The sequence below is a fragment of the Pseudophryne corroboree genome, chromosome 3 (assembly GCF_028390025.1).
Source record: "Pseudophryne corroboree isolate aPseCor3 chromosome 3, aPseCor3.hap2, whole genome shotgun sequence".
In the NCBI taxonomy this organism is placed as follows: Eukaryota; Metazoa; Chordata; class Amphibia; order Anura; family Myobatrachidae; genus Pseudophryne; species Pseudophryne corroboree.
The window spans coordinates 105,388,308-105,407,341 of record NC_086446.1 but is presented as its reverse complement, the minus strand read 5'-3'; the positions used below and the strand labels follow the sequence as shown (position 1 = coordinate 105,407,341).

General features: G+C 45.7%; 1 protein-coding gene across 1 annotated transcript in view; it reads right to left on the bottom strand.

Moving 5' to 3' along the window:
- The window catches only part of LOC135054906 (gastrula zinc finger protein XlCGF57.1-like), a 55,701-nt gene extending 42,194 nt beyond the window's left edge, over window positions 1-13,507 (bottom strand). The window contains exon 1 of the mRNA XM_063958368.1: window positions 13,325-13,507. The gene's annotated coding sequence lies outside the window, so the exon portion shown is untranslated. The remainder of the gene's footprint in view (window positions 1-13,324) is intronic.
- Window positions 13,508-19,034: the final 5,527 nt, after the last annotated feature.

The following is a 19,034-nucleotide window of genomic DNA, read 5'->3' as shown; positions in this document are numbered from 1 at the left end:
CTAGAGTGTCTGTTCCAGGAGGACTGAGGCGGCACCTGAGCCTTGAAGACCGAAAGCAGCTGTCGACTCCCCTCTCCCTTTTATTGTTTTCTCCACTTCCCATCCCCTCTCCTTTAAAATTTCTTTTTCCCCCTTCTCATTCTTCTCTATTTCCTCCTCAAAGATGGACTTGCCCCAAGAGACTGTGATCCGGATTTTGATGTTAACCATGATGTTGACCAGAGCAGTCTGTTCCGGCGAGAGTACCATAGAGGTCGAAAGAGGTTCTGGAATGGGTTCCGATTATGATGATGGAGGCGTAGTTTTCCAAGATCAACCAAGCCAACAAGCAAAGGCGAGTATCAGAAAACGATCCGATAGAAGAAATTGTGATGGATTGTTAGCTGAGGAAAATTGTATCTGTAGGCTCTGTGATAATCTGGTTGAAGATGGATGCATAAAGAAATGCCAATCTAGTTTTAATATCCATATGGACCGGCATCCATTGAGTGACTATCACTCCTTAGTGGGTAACGTGTTAAACCAAACAGATTGTTGGGTATGCTCTCAAGTACCTCAGGGTCACAGTAAATCAGGGCTAGTACCATTTCCTTTAACGTTAGGGGAGGTACTTGAGCTAAGTGGTGGGAGACCGGTGGACCGGAGGTTTAACATCTCCAGCCCTCCTAGTTTGAAGCTCCACCAATACCATGTGGATAGGTCCCTCATATGTTTTAACATCTCCAATCCCAGAAAACCGGGAAATTGGGAAGTGTCATGGAGCAACCTTACCATGACCTTTTCACACAGAGCAGATAGAATGCCTACAGATACAGAGCTCGTACGCCACATAGCCAGTAGAGGAAAATCTTTCCGGTATCGATATACCTTAGGAAATAGGATTACTAAAGTTGGAGAGGTATCACCAGGATACTGTGCACATATCGTACAAACCGATACGTGCATTAGACAGATGGAAGAATTAGGGTCAGGAGATTTCACCTGGAAGGTTTGTAACATGGTCATGTCCTTCTCCGTCCCCTATGTTCTCCCCGATGATGCATATTTCATATGTGGGAGAAAGGCGTACAAGTGGCTTGCCCCAAACTCTGAAGGATTGTGTTATATTGGAAAAGTATTGCCTGAAGTAATGACTGTTACACATGACAAAATGAAGGACATACACCGTGGTGCCCAAACTCCTTATACTCACACTCACTACGAGCACCTTGTTAAAAGACAACTGTCAGAAAGGTTAGAGCATCCGGCCTCTGATCTTATCCATGAATCCACCGGGATTCAGGTTCTGGTAGCGTTAGATTTCACTCGCACCGCTCGAGGTGTGATGAATTATAGATACATTTCCGCACTCGCCAATTTGTTAGATAATATCACTGAAATGTATGATGACACGTTTAGATACACTGGAAGAGAACTTCAAGCTTACAAAACAGAACTAGTTCAGCATAGGATGGTTCTTAATTATCTTACAGCAGTAACAGGCGGATATTGTGTTACATTGGCAACACAGTACGGCATAAAGTGTTGCACGTATATCACAAATAGCACCGAGGATCCGGTAGAGGTCATAGACCAAAAGATGGACGATATTCTGCAATTAAAGTGGGAATTTCGTCGAAAACACAATCTCACCCTTGCTGCTGTAGGTAATGAGCTGACTGGTTGGGTGTCATGGTTGAACCCGCGAAATTGGTTCTCCGGTTTAGGAGACTGGGCTCAAGGAGTCATAATGGATGTTGGAAAGTTTCTCCTATGTATTTTGGGTGTCGTTATATCGTTTGGATTGATATTTAGATGCGGGCAGGCTTTAATAAGGTGCAAACAAAGTACAAAAGTGATGAGCTTGAGGAGTGAGGAAACTGTAATTAACCTGGATTTGATTTATGACCCAATGCTAGAAACCATGACGTAATGATGTAATGAGTATACGGTCCGTCTTTCACCCATTTCTATGTTTTCCTCCGAGGTACAAAGACCCACGTAGACGAAGGATTTGATGAGCCAAGGGGCCGACAACGGAAAGATGGAAAGAAGAAGAGCAGACGACCTGATAAACAAGATTTTGATGGACAATGCCATGGGTACCCCAGTTTCCCTAGGAACCTTAAAATCACGATAGCCCAACATTTTTTGTAAATCCATGGACGTTGTATGCTTTACTCACGATTTATGAGCAAAAGCACAAAGAAGAAGACTCCAATCAACTGACACCAATCAAGACCTCAATCGACGAATGTACATTTCCCTGACATAGAATATTATTGCATTTTTCGTAAGTGTTCTTTATCTTCATCTCTACAACCCTCAGGTAACGACACACATAGACGATAGGGAATACAGGCACAGATATCAGCAACCACATACCTCCCCCATTCATGTATCATCAACTAAAATGTGCATCCCCATTTTGTTACAACTGAAAGCCGAAATGAGCTCGGTAAAGTTTGACAGCCCATCCACAGACCTGTACCACAGGATAAGAAGGAATTCAAATGTATACTTCGCAATACCTCGAAGCTTGATTTACCACACGTACGGCACGATGATACATGACCCTCCAAACATGGACTCATACACACATGCTCCTGCTTTCTCACTAGGTCATACCCTCTTCACACCTTCTCCTCTCTCCTCCCCTACCCAACCATGGAAATCAATTAACCCCTGACTTACATTTTTCTCCTTAAATATTTTGTGGCAGTTATTATTGACTGCCAAAGGGTGGACTGTCAAAGTCAGAAAAATGTCTCAATGCACGTTGCCATATTTGCACCGCACACTGGTCCGTGCTGCGCATGCGTACGCTCTCCCGTGGAAGCGCATACCCGCAATAGCGTGCACTCGCACGCGCAGTATGCGCATTTACGGTAGAGTTTATGTGATCGTAGCGTGCGACTCATTAGTTACAAATGTTCACAATTAATGTAGTTTATAGATCATGATCCCTTTGATAGTTTCTGTAAGTTTGGTTAAAGTATAGTGTCCCAGAGCTGAGGAATCCCTCTTTGCATCGTACGAAGGGTTTAACAGGAATCATACTGCAGTGTTTGGTACCCATCGGAAGAGTATTTAATTAGCAATATTCCGGTGTTGGTTTGGAGCGTATTAATCGCTCGTGCGAATAGTTATGGACATAAGAAGTTTATGTCCATTTCTATGATTTGCACATACTCAGGTATGCGGCGGGAAACCCAGTTTCCCACCCACCTGAGCTGTTGGAAATCGTCACAGCCCACCTGTATGAATCACCCTATGACCTTTTGTTATGATGCAGGGCCGAATTCCTTCGGCCAATGGACAATGGGATTGTAGGACCAGGAGATTGCATTGTGTGTGGAGCATAAATAGGCAGGCCGACCACATCCAGCTCTCACTCTCTCATCAACGGTTATCTGCTGATAATCGGGAGCTGGATATCGAGGCGCTGGCGATCATACCCTTTGTGCGTAAGTTCTCTCCATAATCATTGTCTTTCTGCGAGCCAATCTCTCTCTCTCTCTCTCTCTCTCTCTCTCTCTCTCTCTCTCTCTCTCCCTCTCTCCTCTTTTTTCTCTTAAATACCTTATAGTATTATAGTATTGTATCGTATTGCATTTAGGTCAGTGTAGTATTGTCTTTTTGTATTTATTGTTTAGTTCTGTGGTTAGGAAGTCTCTGTTATATTGTAGTGTATCATATGTACTGTTATCCCCTTTTACAAGTATTCTAGATATAATACAGTTAATAGGCCTTGGAAACCTAAACCAGTATCTGTGTATTTCCTATAGTGTTAAGTGTTCACTTGAGCGTCGGTGACGCTCAAATAGCTTTTGTAGATAGTCAGGTTACACAAGGTTGCATTTACACCCTGTATTCACATTAAGGTATTCTGTGTATTTCATCGGTATAAGGTTTAACATAAAGGTATAGTGTTGTGAGCGTCTGCATCGCTGGTGACCTCCTCGTGGTCTCTAGCGTACGCTACGTTACAGCGAATCTTTCCCCTAGACATAACCAATAACGTGTCCTGTGATCACTGGGCCGTGAGCGAACGTGACGCTTGAGCGTCTCGCCTATGGCTGAGCGATCGTTACGCAAATAGCGTATCATTACGGTATTTCTTAAATAAACAGCGTACAGTGTTCTTAGCTTCATAAGGGTTGTTTACACGACAAGGAATTTAGCATTGTCAAATCTGACTAGATTTCTTAGAATTTAAGCATTATCGCTCCGTGTGTACCCCCTACAGCAATAGCGATGTGCAGCCCCGCGCATCGCTATCGCTGGTGCTAGATTGGTCTGCATGCGGGCCAATCTAGCGGGTCACTCACTTCACCCGCTGGGTGAAATCAGCACACACACACACACACCCCCCGTACGCTCAGCACAAATCGCGCTGTGCTGAGCGGCGGGAGAGATGTGTGCTGAGCGGTTCGCTCAGCACACATCTCTCCTACATCGGCCAGTGAGTACTGGCCTTTAGGGTCTATAAACACTGGTGTTTGCAAAGCGGTACGTAAAGCTTGTTAAACGCAGTGCAGTTTGTGGTTTTAGTTTTGGGTTTTATCTTTTTATACATGTACTTAGTTGTATTGTCAAAGATGGATCTATGACAAAACATTCAAATGACACAGACTAAGCCAAATGCATGTGAAAAGATATGTAATCTCATTGCTTTAGGATAGACTGTAAGCATGCATGCCAGACGCACTAAAATGGTACAAAAAGTGTTCAAAACAATACACAAGTAAAACACATTTATGTCTGACCTCACTTGTCATTGCTTGCACTGCTGTTATCACAGCTGACCACGATACCTATTTTTCGATGATACGCTGAACCACTCATTAGTTATGCACAACTGGTTTATAATTTTTCCTTGTGTTCCATTTCAGCACAACCTTTCATGCATACTAATAATTAACATTCATTGCAACGTTAGTCAAGAAAATTCAGTTTTGCAGCTAAATGTAACATTGTAATGCAATCCTTTTAAAACTTTAAGTAACCATTGTAAACATAAAAGGGAAAAAAAGTTTGACAGCGGATACTGTATATTACAAGGTTATACCAGGCTGAGCAGCAAAAATGCACCTATCCCACAAGCAGGCAGGCAAAGTAAAGGTGCACACACTGAGCGCTTTCCCCCCTGCCCAGCGATGTCAGCGGGGGTGAGCGGCTTTCCATAGCAGGACGCTATGGAAAGTCGCTCGTCCCGCCGTTCATCTACTGGTAATACCAGTAGATGAACGGCGGTCGCTGGCGATGAAGCGGGAGCGCGCATCAGCACTCACCGCTTGTCCATACACACTGGGCGGTTTTCAGCTGAAAGCAGCTCAACACACCAAAAGTGACCTGCTTTCAGCTCAAAATCGCCCAGTGTGTATGGACAAGCGATGAGCGGTGAGTGCTGATGCGCGCTCCCGCTTCATCGCCAGAGGCCGCTGTTCATCTACTGGTATTACCAGTAGATGAACGGCGGGGTGAGCGGCTTTCCATAGCGTCCTGCTATGGAAAGCAGTTCACCTCCGCTGAAGTGTGTATGCACCTTTAAAGTCATTGTCTCAGGAATACTTGGCATTTAGCGATATCACCATGTGAATGTGCAAGATTATGGGTCCGGCCAGACACCTCTGGGCACTATCAGCCAAAATTCAGAACATGTAGTATACATATATATTGGGGGGGGAAATAATAATAATAATAATAATAATAATAATAATAATAATAATAATTATATATAAATAATTTGACGGCAGATAAGAGCCACTTGGCCCATCTAGTCTGCCCATTTTTTTTTATCCTTTAAGTAATCGCAACCCTCTTTGAACCTTAATTCCTTGTAAGGATATTCAAGGAATTAAGGTTCAAAGAGGGCTGTGATTACCTAAAGGATAAAAAAAAATGGGCAGACTAGATGGGCCAAGTGGTTCTTATCTGCCGTCAAATTCTATATTATATATATATATATATATATATATATATATATATATATATATATATATACACACACACACACACACACACACACACACACACACACACACACACACACACACACACATATAATGTTCCAAGTTCACATATAGTAGGTCAGCTTACCCTGTTTTCTGAACTTATACCCAAATATTAATCCTGGTGTATAGGTGTACATATTTTAGGAAACATAGGGGTCTATGAGCCGGATTCATTACCAATTGCAAATGTGCGATTGCACGCAGTGAGCGATTATCGGCAGAATGCACATGCGCTGCGAATGCATTGCGCATGCACGAAGGGCAAAATGCGATCACCTTGCTTATGCAGCCCAATTGTAAAGTGAACGCATTTTGATTGACAGGAAATGAGCGTTTGCGGGTGGTAACGTGTTGTTTGTGGGGAGTAGCTGGGAAATTGCAGGCGTGTCATGGCCACTTTCGGGGAGTGTATCTGACGTAATCTGCAAACGCCGCATTCACAAACATGGCGCCCGGTGCGACTACATTATCACTGATTTGAGAATGCTGGGGTCAGCCGCAAATGTCGATGATGTCCTTTTTTTGTGTATGCATTGCAAACCTGCTAACGCCTACAGAGATTTGCGAATGCATCCGTGGCCGTCTTTTAACATGCAAATTTTAGCAAGAGCAGATTTGTGAACATCGCTATCTCAGCCTCAATAGCGATCCGTAATGAATCAGGCCCTATGTATTAAACCTTGGAGAAAAATAAAGCAGATGGAGATAAAGTAGCAGCCAACCAGCTTCTAAGTGTCATTTTTCAAACCCAGTATGGAACAAGACAGTTATGAGCTGATTGCCTGGTGCTTTATCTCCATCCAAGGTTTAGTACATAGACCCCATAATCATGGGTCTTCAACCTGCGGCCCTCCAGCTGCTGTGGATCTACACATCCCAGAATGCCCTGCCTCAGTTTTAATATGTCTTAATAGCAAAAAAAAAATAGTTCCACATCAGCTGGAGGGCCATAGGTTGAAGACCCATGCGCATAGATTGTAAACTCCACTGGAGCAGGGACTGATGTGAAAGGCCAAATACGGTACACTCTGTAAAGCAATGCAGAATGTGTGCCCCTATATAAACAGTTGTTAATTAATCAATAATAAGATTTTACTCACCGGTAAATCTATTTCTCGTAGTCCGTAGTGGATGCTGGGGACTCCGTAAGGACCATGGGGAATAGCGGCTCCGCAGGAGACTGGGCACAGCTAAGAAAGATGTAGGACTACCTGGTGTGCACTGGCTCCTCCCACTATGACCCTCCTCCAGACCTCAGTAAGGATACTGTGCCCGGAAGAGCTGACACAATAAGGAAGGATTTTGAATCCCGGGTAAGACTCATACCAGCCACACCAATCACACCGTATAACTCGTGATACTATACCCAGTTAACAGTATGAACACAACAGAGCCTCTCAACAGATGGCTCAACAATAACCCTTGTAGGTAACAATAACTATATACAAGTATTGCAGACAGTCCGCACTTGGGACGGGCGCCCAGCATCCACTACGGACTACGAGAAATAGATTTACCGGTGAGTAAAATCTTATTTTCTCTGACGTCCTAGTGGATGCTGGGGACTCCGTAAGGACCATGGGGATTATACCAAAGCTCCCAAACGGGCGGGAGAGTGCGGATGACTCTGCAGCACCGAATGAGAGAACTCAAGGTCCTCCTCAGCCAGGGTATCAAATTTGTAGAATTTTGCAAACGTGTTTGACCCCGACCAAGTAGCTGCTCGGCAAAGTTGTAAAGCCGAGACCCCTCGGGCAGCCGCCCAAGAAGAGCCCACTTTCCTTGTGGAATGGGCTTTTACAGATTTAGGCTGCGGCAGGCCAGCCACAGAATGCGCAAGCTGAATTGTGCTACAAATCCAGCGAGCAATAGTCTGCTTTGAAGCAGGAGCACCCATCTTGTTTGGTGCATACAGGATAAATAGCGAGTCAGTCTTCCTGACTCCAGCCTTCCTAGAAACATAAATTTTCAAGGCCCTGACTACGTCCAGTAACTTGGAGTCCTCCAAGTCCCTAGTAGCCGCAGGCACCACGATAGGTTGGTTCAAGTGAAAAGCTGATACCACCTTAGGAAGAAACTGGGGACGAGTCCTCAATTCTGCCCTATCCATATGGAAAATCAAATAGGGGCTTTTACATGACAAAGCCGCCAATTCTGACACACGCCTTGCCGAAGCCAAGGCCAAAAGCATGACCACTTTCCACGTGAGATATTTTAAATCCACAGTTTTGAGTGGCTCAAACCAATGTGACTTTAGGAAACCCAGGGTGCCACTGGAGGCACAAAAGGAGGCTGAATATGCAGCACTCCCTTGACAAATGTCTGAACTTCAGGCAGTGAAGCCAGTTCTTTTTGGAAGAAAATCGACAGAGCCGAAATCTGGACCTTAATGGAACCCAGTTTTAGGCCCATAGTCACCCCTGACTGTAGGAAGTGCAGAAATCGACCTAGCTGGAATTCCTCCGTTGGGGCCTTCCTGGCCTCACACCACGCAACATATTTTCGCCATATGCGGTGATAATGTTGTACGGTTACATCTTTTCTAGCTTTAATAAGCGTAGGAATGACTTCCTCCGGGATACCCTTTTCTTTTAGGATCCGGTGTTCAACCGCCATGCCGTCAAACGCAGCCGCGGTAAGTCTTGGAACAGACAGGGCCCCTGCAGCAGCAGGTCCTGTCTGAGCGGCAGAGGCCATGGGTCCTCTGAGATTAATTCTTGAAGTTCCGGGTACCAAGACCTTCTTGGCCAATCTGGAACAATGAGAATAGTTCTTACTCCTCTTTTCTTTATTATCCTCAGTACCTTGGGTATGAGAGGAAGAGGAGGGAACACATAAACCGACCGGTACACCCACGGTGTCACTAGAGCGTCCACAGCTATCGCCTGAGGGTCTCTTGACCTGGCGCAATATTTTTCTAGCTTTCTGTTTAAGCGGGACGCCATCATGTCCACCTGTGGCTTTTCCCAACGGTTTACAATCAGTTGGAAGACTTCTGGATGAAGTCCCTACTCTCCCGGGTGGAGGTCGTGCCTGCTGAGGAAGTCTGCTTCCCAGTTGTCCACTCCCGGAATGAACACTGCTGACAGTGCTAACACGTGATTTTCCGCCCATCGGAGAATCCTTGTGGCTTCTGCCATCGCCGTCCTGCTTCTTGTGCCGCCCTGTCGATTTACATGGGCGACTGCCGTGATGTTGTCTGACTGGATCAGAACCGGCTGGTTTTGAAGCAGGGGCTTTGCTTGACTTAGGGCATTGTAAATGGCCCTCAGTTCCAGCACATTTATGTGTAGGGAAGTCTCCTGACTTGACCAAAGTCCTTGGAAGTTCCTTCCCCGTGTGACTGCACCCCAGCCCCGAAGGCTGGCATCCGTGGTCACCAGGACCCAGTCCTGTATGCCGAATCTGCGGCCCTCTCTGAGATGAGCACTCTGCAGCCACCACAGCAGAGACACCCTGGTCCTTGGAGACAGGGTTATCAACCAATGCATTTGAAGATGCGATCCGGACCATTGGTCCAACAGGTCCCACTGAAAGGTTCTGGCATGGAACCTGCCGAATGGAATCGCTTCGTAGGAAGCTACCATCTTTCCGGGGACTCGCGTGCAATGATGCACCGACACCTGTTTTGGTTTCAGGAGGCCTCTCACTAGAGATGACAGCTCCTTGGCTTTCTCCTCTGGGAGAAACACTTTTTTTTTTTTTTCTGGACTGTGTCCAGAATCATCACCAGGAACAGTAGACGTGTCGCCGGAACCAGCTGAGACTTTGGAATATTCAGAATCCAACCGTGCTGGTGTAGCACCTCCTGAGATAATGCTACGCCGACCAACAACTGCTCTCTGGACCTCGCCCTTATCAGGAGATCGTCCAAGTATGGGATAATTAAAACTCCCTTTTTTCGAAGGAGTATCATCATTTCGGCCATTACCTTGGTAAATACCCTCGGTGCCGTGGACAGGCCGAACGGCAACGTCTGGAATTGGTAATGACAATCCTGTACCACAAATCTGAGGTACTCCTGGTGAGGATGGTAAATGGGGACATGCAGGTAAGCATCCTTGATGTCCAGAGATACCATGTAATCTCCCTCTTCCAGGCTTGCAATAACCGCCCTGAGCGATTCCATCTTGAACTTGAATTTTCTTAAATATATGTTCAAGGATTTAAAATTTAAAATGGGTCTCACCGAACCGTCCGGTTTCGGTACCACAAACATTGTGGAATAGTAACCCCGTCCTTGTTGAAGTAGGGGCACCTTTACTATCACCTGCTGGGAATACAGCTTGTGAATTGCCTCTAACACAGCCTCCCTTTCTGAAGGAGTCGTTGGTAAGGCAGATGATTTGAGGAAACGGCGGGGGGGGGGGGGGGATGTCTCGAATTCCAGCCTGTACCCCTGAGATACCACTTGAAGGATCCAGGGATCTACCTGTGAGCGAGCCCACTGATTGCTGAAGTTTTTGAGACGGCCCCCCACCGTACCTGGCTCCGCCTGCTGAGCCCCAGCATCATGCGGCGGACTTAGCAGAAGAAGCGGGGGAGGACTTTTGTTCCTGGGAAGTGGATGTATGCTGCAGCTTTTTTCCCCTACCTCTGCCTCTGGGCAGAAAGGATGCGCCTCTACCCCGTCTGCTCTTTTGGGGGCGAAAGGACTGCACCTGATAATACGGTGCTCTCTTTGGTTGTGAGGGGACATGTGGCAAAAATGCTGACTTCCCAGCTGTTGCTGTGGACACTAAGTCTGAAAGACCATCCCCGAACAACTCCTCACCCTTATAAGGCAAAACTTCCATGTGCCTTTTAGAATCTGCATCACCTGTCCACTGCCGGGTCCATAACCCTCTCCTGACACAAATGGACAGTGCACTTATTTTTGATGCCAGCCGGCAAATATCCCTCTGTGCATCTCTTATGTAAAAGACAGCGTCTTTAATATGTTCTACGTTTAGCAATATAGTGTCTCTGTCTAGGGTGTCAATGTTTTCTGACAGGGAGTCTGACCATGCAGCAGCAGCACTGCACATCCATGCTGAGGCAATAGCTGGTCTCAGTATAATACCAGTATGTGTATATATAGCTTTCTGGAGAGCCTCCTGCTTTCTGTCAGCAGGTTCCTTAAGGGCGGCCGTATCCTGGGACGGCAGTGCCACCTTTTTTGATAAGCGCGTAAGTGCTTTATCCACCCTAGGGGGTGTTTCCCAACGTGACCTATCCTCTGGCGGGAAAGGGTACGCCATTAGTAATTTTTTTGAAATTACCAATTTTTTATCGGGGGAAGCCCACGCTAGTTCACACACTTCATTCAATTCTTCAGAAGGGGGAAAAACTACTGGTAGTTTTTTCTCCCCAAACATAACACCCTTTTTTGTGGTACCTGGGGTCACCTCAGAATGTGTAAAACATTTTTCATTGCCTCAATCATATAACGAGTGGCCCTATTGGACATTACATTAGTCTCTTCGTCGTCGACACTGGTATCAGTATCCGTGTCGACATCTGTGTCTGCCATCTGAGGTAGCGGGCGTTTTAGAGCCCCTGATGACTTTTGAGATGTCTGGGCAGGCACGGGCTGAGAAGCCGGCTGCCCCGCATTTGGCATGTCGTCAAATTTTTTATGTAAGGAGTCGACACTTTCGCGTAATTCCTTCCACAAGTCCATCCACTCCGGTGTCTGCCCCGCAGGGGGTGACAACACATTTATAGGCACCTGCTCCTCCTCCACATAAGTCTCATCAAACATGTCGACACAGCCGTACCGACACACCGCACACACACAGGGAATGCTCTGACAGAAGACAGGACCCCACAAAGCCCTTTGGGGAGACAGAGAGAGAGTATGCCAGCACACACCAGAGCGCTATATAAATCAGGGATTAACTAAATTATATCCCCTTATAGCTGCTATATGTATATTGCGCCTAAATTTAGTGCCCCCCCTCTCTTTTTTTACCCTTTTCTGTAGTGTAGACTGCAGGGGAGAGCCAGGGAGCTTCCTTCCAGCGGAGCTGTGAGGGAGAAATGGCGCCAGTGTGCTGAGGGAGATAGCTCCGCCCCTTTTTCGGCTGACTTTTCTCCCGCTTTTTTATGGATTCTGGCAGGGGTATTTATCACATATATAGCCTCTGGGGCTATATATTGTGATATATTTGCCAGCCAAGGTGTATTTATTGCTTCTCAGGGCGCCCCCCCCCCCAGCGCCCTGCACCCTCAGTGCCCGGAGTGTGAAGTGTGTTTGAGGAGCAATGGCGCACAGCTGCAGTGCTGTGCGCTACCTTGGTGAAGACTGATGTCTTCTGCCGCCGATTTTCCGGATTCTTCTTGCTTCTGGCTCTGTAAGGGGGCCGGCGGCGCGGCTCCGGGACCAAACACCAATGGCCGGTTCCATGCGGTCGATCCCTCTGGAGCTAATGGTGTCCAGTAACCTAAGAAGCCCAAGCTACCACCAGTTAGGTAGGTTCGCTTCTTCTCCCCTTAGTCCCTCGCTGCAGTGAGTCTGTTGCCAGCAGATCTCACTGTAAAATAAAAAACCTAAAATATACTTTCTCTCTAGGAGCTCAGGAGAGCCCCTAGTGTGCATCCAGCTCAGCCGGGCACAGGATTCTAACTGAAGTCTGGAGGAGGGTCATAGTGGGAGGAGCCAGTGCACACCAGGTAGTCCTAAATCTTTCTTAGCTGTGCCCAGTCTCCTGCAGAGCCGCTATTCCCCATGGTCCTTACGGAGTCCCCAGCATCCACTAGGACGTCAGAGAAAAATTATTTGTACATAAGGTTAAAGAACACAAAACAATACAAGTATATAAACAGAAGTATTTAGCATAGCAAGCTAACACTAATATTCTGCCTTACAATAGCACAAATACTAAACTCCTTGTTTAGTACACTGAAAAACAACCCTCCAACAACAACAACAACCCACAAATACAAGATTAATTCTTAGCCACCAACTTTTTAAGGGAGCTAACAATTGTAATTGATAGATTTACCATCAAAGGTGCCCATAGAACAGTATAATGCAAATAAAATATGGTATTTATACACTTATAAATCTCTGTAACTTAAATACGGTTTATTATTACTGGCAAATACCATGCTTGCAGATGCATCATTAGGAAACTATTTGGGGGTTTATAGGTCAGTTATTACCAGGGGAGAAATATATATATATTGTATAACTATAATTGCAACTTGCAGGATACATTGTATCTGTGGGTCATCTCACCAGAACAAAGGATGCGCTGGGAGTGTTATCAGATCTCCCTGTAGTTCCCAGTTAGCATGATGGGCACCTGCATACCAGCTGGCTCCTGATGCCTACATATACTCGCCTGCATGGGGGTAACTGCTGCGTAAATCGTCCAAATCCTCCATAAACAAAGGAGAGACCTCCGGCTGTAGCGTGATGTTACTCCGGGGGACTCCCTCAGTCCTATGTAGTGGCTGTTGTACAGATTTACTATAGTGTGCTCCCCCAGAGCCACGGCAGACATGCGCACTTATGGCCATCATTCACAGTACGCCCATCTACTGGACGCGCATGCGCACATACAGCCGGCGGGCACCGCTATAGGACGCGCATGCGCAGATAATCAGCTGCTTCCCTCTGTTGCTTGTGCTGCGACTGTGAAATCTGAATCCTAGAGAAAAAAATTATTGTTCACAAAGTGTCTGCTGACAATGGACCATTTTTATGGAGACGATCAGAATGCTAGTATATACTATATTTATTATTATTATTATTATTATTATTATTATTATTCTTCAAGCCCAGAACATAGGTCTCCCTGCTTTAGAACAACAGTAAACTTGTTATGAATGTTAAGTAACCTGTTTCAGTACATTAGTAAGAACTTAGAATTATTATTACATTTTATTTATATGGCGCCACAAGTGTTTCGCAGCGCAGTATATACGGCAAACAGAACAATACAGGGTGTTCGCTGGGGGCGTGGCTTGGATGGGCATGGAGTAGCTGTGTGCAGCCCTAGCTCTCCACTAATATCCTGCGATCCCATCCGTTTTGCCCCAGCCCGTGGATCCTGCTCCCTGCCTGCTGGCTCCTGAGTGTGTGCTGCCTCTGCTGCTGCCCTCACAACTCCGGTGTGCGGCGCGGTTCCGTAGCTGTGGTCCTTCCAGCGTGACGCCCGTCTCCCTGCCTCTCTGCCTGCCGCCGCTGGAGCTCCAGGAACGGCGCGTCCGGCGCTGCCTGTGTGCTGGTCCTCCGGCTGGGAAGCTGTAGAGGAGGAGGCCCTACCATCTGCAGGGTCCGGTGGGGTGCATATCCTGAGCCCCGCTGAGGTAACGCTGGAGACCGGGTGCGGGTGAAAAAGCCAGCGAAACCGCCATTATCAGACGATCTCTCTGCTCCTGCTGCTCCCTCTCCCCCTATGGTGCTGTGCTGTGCTGTGGCTGCGGCTACCATTCTGTCTCCCTCCTGGGCTTAATACAAATTTACAGGGCTATACCGGGACAGTGCCCCTTACATCTGGACTGACAATATTTAATTGAAGCCTGCTGCCCTGCAATAGCTGCCTGTTACCCTGCAGTGGCTGCCTATGTGCCCACGAGTCGGCTCTCATCCTGCAGCACTTTCTACTACACACACCTGCTTCCAGAATATTTGCAGTGTGCCCACATACCTGCTTTGTTATCTTGTTGTGCCGTCTCTACCCGGCCCGGGCAGCCCTGACCCCTGTGCTGAACCTATATTGTTGGGGATTTTTTTGCTGTAATATCCCTAAGGTTCTGACTCCCCGTCCAGTGCTACAATGGTGAGGGGGGGACAGAGTTCGGCTAATGCTGCTGCGAAATTGGAGAAATTCGCCAGACCTCAGCAGACATCTACTTCGGCAAAGCGGGGTGATGCCGGCCCATCCTCGCCTGCGGCCGAGGTGGACACCTCCGACCCTGCTGAGCAGGTGCATTCTACCCAGCAAATATTGCAGGCAATCTCTGCGTCCGAACAGAGGGACACGGACCGGATTGGGCAAGTACAAATGGATGTTTCTCTGCTGCGACAGGATATGCAGAAAATCCGAGAGCGTGTGGGTGAAACTGAAAATCGGATATCGGCTTTGGAGGATGCTGCTCCACCCTTACAATTGAAAGTGGCGGACCTGTCTACCCAAATGATATCTATGCAAGCTAAAATGCCTGATATAGAAGGGAGACTGCGGCGCAACAACGTTCGGTTTGTTGGGCTCCCTGAGAGAGCAGAGGGCACCTCCCCGGAGTCATTTCTTGAGGGTTGGCTTATTGCTCTCTTTGGCAAGGAAGCATTTACCTCTCAATTTGCGGTGGAGCGGGCGCACAGGCTCCCGCCTAGGCCGCCGCCGCCGGGGGCCCCGGCTAGAACATTTATTGCACGCTTCCTGCACTTTAAGGACCGTGACGCTGTGCTCCGCCTGGCCCGGACACGGGGCCCTAGCCAACTAGATGGACATAATATATCCGTCTTTCTTGATTTTGCCCTGGAGGTGCAAAAGAACCGATCTCAATTTCTTCATATCAAGGGTCAGCTCCGACACGAAATATACAGTATTCTATGCTGTTTCCAGCCAAGTTGCGGGTGGTGTTTAACAACACCACTCAATTTTTTACATCTCCTCAGGATGCTGGTGCATGGCTGGAACGACAACCTCGTTCTCCTCAATGTTATGTTATTGCTCAGTTGTTGGTTTATTTCTTCTTTTACTGCTGTTTCAACCTATCAGATGCATATTTCTGTTAAATGTATGTCTAAATGCAATGTGGGGTTATGTGCAGTGTGGGGTGTAGAGGAGCGGGGCAGACTCATGTTACTGTTCGCTGTGCATCGCTCTGACATGGCGGTGCTGGGCAGCCTCACGTTACTCTATTGTTATCTATTGTTTTGTAATGAGGCATGTGACTAGCTATGTTTTTTCAGGGTTGGGGTACTACTTCTCTCTACACCCTGTGGAGAGCCCTTGCCGAAGATAGTGTAGGGGCCTTTCCTTGGGCTTTTTGGTTAGGCCCCTATCCCTTAGTTTGGTTACTTAGTGGGAGTTATGGGATCCAGGTATACCTTAAGTTTGCGAGGTGATACAGGGTGGGTGTGGGGGGGGTTAGTTTGTTTTTTTCTAAGCCATCATCTTTTATTTCTGTGCGTACTTTGCTGTGATACGTTATTCATGTATGATATTGCTCTGTTTTCCTTTGTCTCCTGGGACATAGGGGGACTGGTTGCTCCTGTCCCTATTTACTGTTTGCTCAGCCTTGCTATGCTGCGCTGCCAGGTTTTGATGTCTGTCTCTCTGTAAGAGGGTGGCGGTACGCGTAGTGCCTGCTGCCGTGCAGGTGTAGGTTCACCGCTTACCAGGCGCCGCACTCTCTCACCTTCAGGTACCGGAACCTTCAACGGACCTGGAATTCTTCAGTCGGACCCGGACACGATGACCTAGGAGGAAGGAGATTGCTGAGTGCCGTCCTCCTGACTGTGGACCGAAACGCCCTCCGGAACCCAGAAAAATAACGCTTTCGGGCTAGGTGAGGGTCATCCCAGGCGTACGCCTCAGAGCCCGAATTTCACCTATTGCCACTCTCGCACCAGGTGGAAATTCTACCTTGCACCGGTGTGCAAGGTAGAATTTCCGTTCGCCCTGAAGGAAGGGAGACAGATAGGGACAAACACAGAAGGAACACACAGACAGATGTTACTCACCGTCCTACGTCTTGTACTCCGATCTTCTCCACTTACAGGTCCCTGTAAGAAGGCAAAGAGAGAAACAGCCGTGCAGGGCCTAACTCTAACCTAGTGTGCATCCGCTACACTAGCTACTCAACTGGCTCAAGTGTGGGTGGTGCAACATAAACTATGCACAAACTCTAAAACAACACTTTGCCCTGCACGGTAACAACACACATATCAGAGTACAACATCGAATGGTGATGTTCCTTTAAATCCCTACCTACCGCTGGAAGGGGGTGGGCGCTGTTGCCATATAGACCATTACATAACAATATAATTTAGTAGGTACCAAAGTTAGAACAAATTATGTAAATTAAATAATATGATTTATTACCCAATGTGATTTTAACCAGTTAAGAGTGTGTGTATATATATATTATTGTAAGGTATAACTTAAATAGGTTTGAATGTATTAGTCTTATGTTTTGAGAATTTAGTAGCATGTATTTCTGTGTGTTTTACTGCAAGATTATGGGTCATTATGTAAGAGACAGGTTTTCTCTGTGTAAGCCATATAGCCAGAATACACAATACATTGAGCATTACACAAATTCATCCCTTCCATGCCATTATTCATATCTGTATTAATCAAAGGATTAACGTCTGATCTGCGCTATACCAAGTACAATTAAATCAAAGTTTACATGATATGTAGATATATGTATACTGTATACTTGATTCACACACAGCAAATAAATAATCATAACTTGGTGGATAAAGTCAATAGGTCACCTAGCTCAGGTCTCATAATATGCAAACAGTTACTGGTATGAACAGGGTACATTGGAATTCACAATCAAAGATCTTCATACCTTTAGAGAGTACATCAACCAGCTGGCCTATTGTCCAGTTATACTGCTGGCCAGAGGCAATGATAATATAGGATCAAACGCACTATAAACAGGTCACAATCATTTATGCTAACACCCTAGGGCCTAGGCGAAATAGATCGTTTACACATCCATACAAAGGTAGATCTCTGATGGATAAAGGAATACCAAACTTTATGATCCCAAAATTCTCTACATGCTCACCACCGTGGGACGGAGTTAGCAGAGAACGTTTTATTACACTTTGGAATCTGTCAAAACCTATAATTATGTACTCCATTGGAAACTGTGGGCATATACTAGTTTTGAATTGGTAGAATATAGGATATAAGGGGCAGTCTGATAGATAGAGAGTTAGAAGGAGAGGAGGAAGGAACAAAGTCCAGAGGGAGTCAGGATCCTAAGACGGTAGCTATGAATTATGCCCTCACATATTCTTGCAAGTGTATAGTATATGTATTAATTGTTTAAGTTTGTAAAACTGTTTGTGTTTTATGTATGTACCATGGTTAAGGAAGTTTAGATAAATTATAAGATTTATTATCATTGTGTTATCTTATCTTGTAATTTGTATCACCTATAATAAATGTACTAGACAAAATAGAGCTGGTATTCCAAGTCTTGAACTCATTTTCGGAATCACTAAAGTTATACATGAAATCTGCATATATTATATAAGGCTCTGCAAGTTGGGACAACTGACTTGTAGTCAAAGTATAGTACTTATATGTTCAATGAGCCAGGATTATATATCTCTGTAAAGTATATTTAGGCTTTGCCTGGAAATATTTCCTGGACAGTAGAGATATAGCTCCTTTAATCTGAGCCAATCACAGGTATGAAAATAGGAACGTCCACGCATTACATATTGTGTGATTGGACCAGTACTAAACATCACCCCTTTTGTTATGAGCCCACCTATTTGTAAGCCTATTATAATATATTTGCAGATATAAAATACATAAACCATTATATCAATATATGATATAATAAATATATGTTATATAAGATTCCATAAATCAACATTGGCGACCACGGAAGGGACTTGGAATTATTCAGTATCAATTTTGACTAAATACAATATTTAGGGGCAGCGCAAGGGCTATAAGCCCGCTGGGCAAAATACAAGATCACAGTGGAATAAGTTGCAAATGACTAGAGAATTTTATTTTCTAAAAAAGGCCTAAAGTAAGAAATTAAAAAAACACGGGTGTTAGAGTTTAACTTATCAGGCTAGCGAACAGATAAGGGAGGATACCACGTGCAAAATATAGGAAATATTGTTCCCAAATACTAAAAGTTTGTAATTCTCAGTGATAGAATACATATAACGAAAGGGAATAAATCTGTAAAATGGCTACAATGTCAAATATAGACAGCATTGTAGTGAAATACATCACAAAGCAAAAGTGTACAGACTTTGCTTGTGATGCCAAATTAAAAGAAAACCCATGGAGCTATGTCCAGGGTTTGTTTGATGATGAAATTAAATCATCAAAG